This window comes from Salvelinus fontinalis, chromosome 8 (genome assembly GCF_029448725.1).
Source record: "Salvelinus fontinalis isolate EN_2023a chromosome 8, ASM2944872v1, whole genome shotgun sequence".
In the NCBI taxonomy this organism is placed as follows: domain Eukaryota; kingdom Metazoa; phylum Chordata; class Actinopteri; order Salmoniformes; family Salmonidae; genus Salvelinus; species Salvelinus fontinalis.
In genome coordinates, this window is record NC_074672.1 from 46,774,830 (window position 1) to 46,783,023 (window position 8,194).

The window sequence follows — 8,194 nt, forward strand, 5'->3', positions numbered from 1 at the left end:
CAGCCACACCAGCCACACCAACCACACCAGCCACACCAGCCACACCAGCCACACCAGCCACACCAGCCACACCAGCCACACCAGCCACACCAGCCACAGCAGCACAGCTCTGGGGTTCTTTACACCCCATCCCCTGAATCTCGTGTTTCCTGGTCTTCCACACTGCCATTTTTACCTGTACCAACAGGTAGTTCAATCGAGAACAGGTTTAAGTGAATGACAACAGAGACAGAATGGAATATGGAGTTTGATTGAATAGTTTGTGTTAGACCTCATCTCTGAGGCCAGCTCCTAGGGGGCCAGATGCTGATGGCAAGTTGCCCCATGGGAGGAGCAGCTGGCATCGAAACCACCAACTAGTTGGCTGTTGATCGTTCCTACACAGACATTTTTCAAGACTTGCCATAGATGTTCATTCCACTCAGGATCATTCGATGTCATCGTGGTAAGCAACTCCAGTGTATATTGGCCTAGGAAACATGGCCTAGGAAACATGGCCTAGGAAAACATGGCCTAGGGAACATGGCCTAGGTAACATGGCCTAGGAAACATGGCCTAGGAAACATGGCCTAGGGAACATGGCCTAGGAAACATGGCCTAGGAAACATGGCCTAGGGAAGGACAGACAATCTCCTAATAAGATCGACAGGGTACTAGATGTCCGCTCTACAACACTACGAACAGAAAGATTCTTCAAACGACAATGGCGGCCACTGTAGTCCTGAGGTATTTTCCTAGGGCTCAGGTCTCACACGAGGGGGGCGAGGGGGGTCACCAGTTGTAACAGACTGACACTAGCTCAGTCTGTTACAGATTCTCTTAAGTTGTTCAGAGCGCTTTGAATAGCGAGTAGTTAGAAAGCAAGAATGCGTCTTTTTGCGAGAGTGCCCTTGAAAAAGGTCATGTCTCGTTTTTTTTTGAATTTTCTCAATGGCAATATTAATCTGATCATTTTTGTACCCCCCTCTCCTTGAATTTACTTTGCGTCTCAGCCATATTTCTGTCAAAATCGGAATGTTTTTTTGCAAATTCTTTTGATTCGACAGACTGTAGGGCAAACTATTTTTCAAGGGAAGCGGGTGACAACTGTCAGCCCTCAACAAACTGTTACGATCAGTAGGTTTCCTGTAAAGATCAGTGTATAGAACATTATCTTCACACAAGATCAGAAGATCAAGGAAACTGATTTGACGTGTGTCAGATTGCATAGTAAATCTCAGATGTTCAGAACAGGAGTTAAGAAAAGCATGGAACGCCTGGAGCCGTTCTGCATCAACCCCTCCATAGAACAAAAAAATCATCAACGTACCGTTTCCAAATAATGATGTTAGGCAAGAAAACATTTTTGAGAGGATTGAAAATACACTGTTTCTCCGTGTAAACTACAAATGAGCATAGTTAGGAGCCATGGGGGACCCCATAGTCCCCGGTATAGTCCCCGGTATAGTCCCCGGTATAGTCCCCGGTATTGTCCCCGGTATAGTCCCCGGTATAGTCCCCGGTATAGTCCCCGGTATTGTCCCTGGTATAGTCCCCGGTATAGTCCCCGGCATAGTCCCCAGTATAGTCCCCGGTATTGTCCCCGGTATAGTCCCCGGTATTGTCCCCGGTATAGTCCCCGGTATTGTCCCCGGTATAGTCCCCGGTATAGTCCCCGGTATAGTCCCCGGTATTGTCCCCGGTATAGTCCCCGGTATAGTCCCCGGTATTGTCCCCGGTATAGTCCCCGGTATAGTCCCCGGTATAGTCCCCGGTATTGTCCCCGGTATAGTCCCCGGTATTGTCCCCGGTATAGTCCCCGGTATAGTCCCCGGTATAGTCCCCGGTATTGTCCCCGGTATAGTCCCCGGTATTGTCCCCGGTATAGTCCCCGGTATTGTCCCCGGTATAGTCCCCCGGTATAGACCCCGGTATAGTCCCCGGTATAGTCCCCGTTATAGTCCCCGGTATAGTCCCCGGTATAGTCCCCGGAATTGTCCCCGGTATAGTCCCCGGTATAGTCCCCGGTATAGTCCCCCGGTATTGTCCCCGGTATAGTCCCCGGTATTGTCCCCGGTATCGTCCCCGGTATAGTCCCCGGTATAGTCCCCGGTATAGTCCCCGGTATAGTCCCCGGTATAGTCCCCGGTATTGTCCCCGGTGTAGTCCCCGGTATAGTCCCCGGTATAGTCCCCGGTATAGTTCCCGGTATTGTCCCCGGTATACTCCCCGGTATTGTCCCCGATATATAGTCCCCGGTATAGTCCCCGGTATACTCCCCGGTATTGTCCCCGGTATAGTTCCCGGTATATTCCCCGGTATAGTCCCCAGGATAGTCCCCCGGTATAGTCCCCGGTATAGTCCCCGGTATAGTCCCCGGTATTGTCCCCGGTATAGTCCCCGGTATTGTCCCCGGTATAGTCCACGGTATAGTCCCCGGTATAGTCCCCGGTATAGTCTCTGGGGAAATATCGAACTTCACCAATAACGCTTGCTGCAAGCCCTTGTAAACGTTGGACATGTCTTTTGACACTATATAAACGAGTCAAACTGCAGTGTTGTGATCACACCCTGATGAAGACAGCTTGGCAGTCGAAACGTTGGACATTACATTTGTGCATCTGAGCTCCTATAGCTCCTCCCACCAGCCTCCTCTGGTGTGTAAGGGTGTATGTGATTATGTCAGAGTGTTTCGTCTTCGACAGCTGTCAGTCTGTCAGTTTCAACATCTCTGCATCTATCCATCCCTATATCTCTCCCTCCCTCCATCCCTCCCTCCCTCCATACTTCCATCCCTCTATCCCTCCATCCCTCCCTCTATCCCTCTCTCCCTATCCTCCATCCCTCCATCCTTCCATCCCTCTATCCCTCTCTCCCTCCCTCCATCCCTCCATCCTTCCATCCCTCTATCCCTCCCTCCCTCTATCCCTCCCTCTTTTCCCTCTGTCCCTCTGTCCCTCCCTCCATCCCTCTATCCCTCCATCCCTCCCTCCCTCTATCCCTCTATCCCTCCCTCCCTCCATCCCTCCATCCCTCCCTCTTTTCCCTCTATCCCTCTATCCCTCCCTCCCTCCCTCCATCCCTCCCTCCCTCCATCCCTCCATCCCTCCCTCTATCCCTCTATCCCTCCATCCCTCTATCCCTCTATCCATCCCTCTATCCCTCCATCCCTCTATCCCTCTATCCCTCCCTCCCTCTATCCCTCCATCCCTCCATCCCTCCATCCCTCCATCCCTCCTTTCCCTCCATCCCTCCATCCCTCCATCCCTCTATCCATCCCTCTATCCCTCCCTCCCTCCCTCTATCCCTCTATCCCTCTATCCCTCTATCCCTCTATCCCTCTATCCCTCTATCCCTCCATCCCTCTATCCCTCTTTTCCCTCTATCCCTCTATCCCTCCATCCCTCTATCCCTCTATCCCTCCCTCTATCCCTCTATCCCTCCCTCTTTTCCCTCTATCCCTCTATCCCTCTATCCCTCTATCCCTCCCTCTATCCCTCTATCCCTCCCTCTTTTCCTTCTATCCCTCTATCCCTCTATCCCTCTATCCCTCCCTCTATCCCTCTATCCCTCCCTCTTTTCCCTCTATCCCTCTATCCCTCCATCCCTCTATCCCTCTATCCCTCCATCCCTCTATCCCTCCATCCCTCCATCCCTCTATCCCTCTATCCCTCTATCCCTCTATCCCTCCCTCTATCCCTCTATCCCTCCCTCTTTTCCCTCTATCCCTCTATCCCTCCATCCCTCTATCCCTCTATCCCTCTATCCCTCTATCCCTCTATCCCTCCATCCCTCCATCCCTCTATCCCTCTATCCCTCTATCCCTCTATCCCTCTATCCCTCCATCCCTCCATCCCTCCATCCCTCTATCCCTCTATCCCTCTATCCCTCTATCCCTCTATCCCTCTATCCCTCTATCCCTCTATCCCTCTATCCCTCCATCCCTCCATCCCTCTATCCCTCCATCCCTCTATCCCTCTATCCCTCCATCCCTCTATCCCTCCATCCCTCCATCCCTCTATCCCTCCATCCCTCCATCCCTCTATCCCTCCATCCCTCTATCCCTCCATCCCTCTATCCCTCCATCCCTCTATCCCTCCATCCCTCTATCCCTCCATCCCTCTATCCCTCCATCCCTCTTTTCCCTCTATCCCTCTATCCCTCCCTCTATCCCTCCCTCTATCCCTCCATCCCTCCATCCCTCCATCCCTCCATCCCTCCATCCCTCTATCCCTCCATCCCTCCATCCCTCCCTCTATCCCTCTATCCCTCCCTCTTTTCCCTCTATCCCTCTATCCCTCTATCCCTCTATCCCTCTATCCCTCCCTCTTTTCCCTCTATCCCTATATCCCTCCCTTCATCCCTCCCTCCATCCCTCTATCCCTATATCCCTCCCTCCATACTTCCATCCTTCCATCCCTCTATCCCTCCCTCTTTCCAGGTTCAAGGGCAAACCAGTGGAGAGAAGTCATATCTCTTAGTCTGCTCAGCTCTCTACCTGCCTCGCTTCCTCATCCTCCCTCTCTCCCTCCCTCCCTCCCTCCCTCAGTTTTCTGGTCTGAGACCCACAGCCCATCCTAGCCCAGTAGAGCTGCAAGAGACCAATTTTATAAATTAGAATTGATTTGAAAAGGCTCACTGCATAGCAACCTGTTCCTCTCCCATAAGATTAGAAAAGGCTCAATGAGTAACGGCCTGTTCTTCTCCCTCCTCTCCCATATCGGTCTTCTTTCCCCCCCCCCCTTTTCCCCCCCTTTCCCCCCCCCCCCCCCCCCCTCTCTCTCCTCTCTCTCTCTCTCTCTCTCTCTCTCTCTCTCTCTCTCTCTCTCTCTCTCTCTCTCTCTCTCTCTCTCTCTCTCTCTCTCTCTTCTCTCCTCTCTCTCTCTCTCTCTCTCTCTCTCTCTCTCTCTCTTATTTTCATGTGCATGGTGTTTCAGCAGAACCTTCTGACTGACTGAGACTCTGATGTCTCATGGGTAGGGAGAAAAGGAGAGAGAGAGAGCCAGGGGGAGCGGTGAGAGAGGAGAGAGAGCCAGGGGGAGCGGTGAGAGAGGAGAGAGAGCCAGGGGGAGCGGTGAGAGAGGAGAGAGAGCCAGGGGGAGCGGTGAGAGAGGAGAGAGAGCCAGGGGGAGCGGTGAGAGAGGAGAGAGAGCCAGGGGGAGCGGTGAGAGAGAGAGAGAGAGAGCCAGGGGGAGCGGTGAGAGAGAGAGAGAGAGAGCCAGGGGGGAGCGAGTGAGAGAGAGAGAGAGAGCGCGAGAGGGCAAGAGCGGTGAGAGAGAGAGAGAGAGAGCCAGAGAGGCGGAGCGGTGAGAGAGAGAGAGAAGAGAGAGCCAGGGGGAGAGGTGAGAGACGAGAGAGGGAGAGCCAGGGGGATCGGTGAGAGAGGAGAGAGAGCCAGGCGGAGCGGTTGAGGAGAGGTGAGAGAGCCTGGGGGAGCGGTGAGAGAGAAGAGAGAGAGAGGAGAGAGAGAGAGAGAGAGCAGAGCGTGAGAGGGAGAGACAGAGAGACAGAGAGTGAGAGAGTGTGAGAGAGAGAGAGAGAGAGTGAGCCAGGGGGAGCGGTGAGAGAGAGAGAGAGCCGAGGGGGAGCGGTGAGAGAGGAGAGAGAGCCAGGGGGAGCGGTGAGAGAGGAGAGAGAGCCAGGGGGAGCGGTGAGAGAGGAGAGAGAGCCAGGGGGAGCGGTGAGAGAGGAGAGAGAGCCAGGGGGAGCGGTGGAGGAGAAGAGAGAGAGCCAGCGGGAGCGGTGAGAGAGCCAGGGGGAGCGGTGAGAGAGCCAGGGGGAGTGGTGAGAGAGAGAGAGAGAGCCAGGAGAGAGAGAGAGAGAGAGAGAGAGAGAGGAGAGAGGAGAGAGAGGAGAGAGAGAGGGGGGAGCGGTGAGAGAGAGAGAGGAGAGAGGAGAGAGAGCAGGGGGAGCGTGAGAGAGAGAGAGAGAGAGAGAGAGGCAGAGGCGGAGAGTGAGAGAGGAGAGAGAGAGAGAGAGACAGAGGGGAGCGGTGAGAGAGAGAGAGAGAGAGAGAGAGAGAGAGAGAGAGAGAGAGAGAGAGAGAGAGAGAGAGAGAGAGAGGAGAGAGAGAGAGAGAGAGAGAGAGAGAGAGAGAGAGAGGCAGAGCGTGAGAGAGAGAGAGAGAGAGAGAGAGGCAGAGCGTGAGAGAGAGAGAGAGAGAGAGAGAGAGAGAGACAGAGAGAGAGAGAGTGTGTGAGAGAAAGAGAGAGAGACAGAGAGTGAGAGAGTGTGTGAGAGAGAGAGAGAGAGAGAGAGAGAGAGAGAGAGAGAGGCAGAGCGGTGAGAGAGGAGGGAGAGCCAGGGGGAGCGGTGAGAGAGGAGCTAGACCCTCTTTCTTTCTCTCTCTCTCTCTCCTCTGTCTCTCCGTCCTCTGTCCCTCCCTCCCTCTCTCCCCCTCTTTTCTCTCCTCTGTTCTCCATCCCTCTTCTGTCACTCCCTCTCTCCTCTCGTGGAGAGTTTGACTATATGGCTCTGTTTAGACCCAGCTCTCGAGTCCCGTAAGCTCTCGAGACAGACAGATTGACAGACGGAGGGACAGACATAACATACCACTTTGCTGGTGTGTGATCACTGCTCTGTGAATAACCTGTAACATGGAAAAGCTTTCTCCAAGGGGAAAATAGTTCAGTTCTGTTGTCGTGTTCCCTACACCGCTGGTTGGAGTTCAGTTCTGTTGTCCTGTTCCCTACACCGCTGGTTGGAGTTCCGTTCTGTTGTCGTGTTCCCTACGCCGCTGGTTGGAGTTCAGTTCGGTTGTCGTGTTCCCTACGCCGCTGGTTGGAGTTCCGTTCTGTTGTCGTGTTCCCTACGCCGCTGGTTGGAGTTCCGTTCTGTTGTCGTGTTCCCTACACCGCTGGTTGGAGTTCCGTTCTGTTGTCCTGTTCCCTACGCCGCTGGTTGGAGTTCCGTTCTGTTGTCGTGTTCCCTACACCGCTAGTTGGAGTTCCGTTCTGTTGTCGTGTTCCCTACACCGCTGGTTGGAGTTCAGTTCTGTTGTCCTGTTCCCTACACCGCTGGTTGGAGTTCTGTTCTGTTGTCCTGTTCCCTACGCCGCTGGTTGGAGTTCCGTTCTGTTGTCGTGTTCCCTACACCGCTAGTTGGAGTTCCGTTCTGTTGTCGTGTTCCCTACGCCGCTGGTTGGAGTTCCGTTCTGTTGTCCTGTTCCCTACGCCGCTGGTTGGAGTTCAGTTCTGTTGTCGTGTGCCCTACGCCGCTGGTTGGAGTTCAGTTCTGTTGTCGTGTTCCCTACACCGCTGGTTGGAGTTCAGTTCTGTTGTCGTGTTCCCTACACCGCTGGTTGGAGTTCAGTTCTGTTGTCCTGTTCCCTACACCGCTGGTTGGAGTTCTGTTCTGTTGTCCTGTTCCCTACACCGCTGGTTGGAGTTCCGTTCTGTTGTCGTGTTCCCTACGCCGCTGGTTGGAGTTCAGTTCGGTTGTCGTGGGGATGGTGAAGTTGAAAAACGTGAAGGACTACTGGAGAAGACTCTACAAACTGCCTTTCCCCACCACTGTCCTGTCTTCTAACAGGTTTCTGACTCTCTCGCAGGTGCTTCATATCAGTGACCCACAAGCTGACAATGAGAAGAAGAGAGGCATAGCAAGCTTTGATAGGCTCTGCAAAATCACAACTCTCTACTCCAACATTAATGTGGCCTGCAAGGCCCATTTTCAGCCCGTCTATAGATGAGAGGATGTAAGCCTCAAAGGCTAGAAATAGCCTCAAACAAAATATGCGTAAAATGCCAACAAAATGGGGATAGACTAGAGGGAGCAGTTTGACGTGTCAACAGCACCTAGACTAGGGAGGCAGTTTGATGTGTCAACAGAACCTAGACTAGGGAGGCAGTTTGATGTGTCAACAGAACCTAGACTAGGGAGGCAGTTTGATGTGTCAACAGAACCTAGACTAGGGAGGCAGTTTGATGTGTCAACAGAACCTAGACTAGGGAGGCAGTTTGATGTGTCAACAGAACCTAGACTAGGGAGGCAGTTTGAAGTGTCAACAGCACCTAGACTAGGGGGAGCAGTTTGGAGTGTCAACAGCACCTAGACTAGAGGGAGCAGTTTGGAGTGTCAACAGCACCTAGACTAGGGGGAGCAGTTTGGAGTGTCAACAGCACCTAGACTTAGGGGGGGCGGGTTGGGGGGTCGGCGGCACCTGGACTAGGGGAGCAGTTTGGAGTGTTAACAGCACCTAGACTAGGGGGGGACA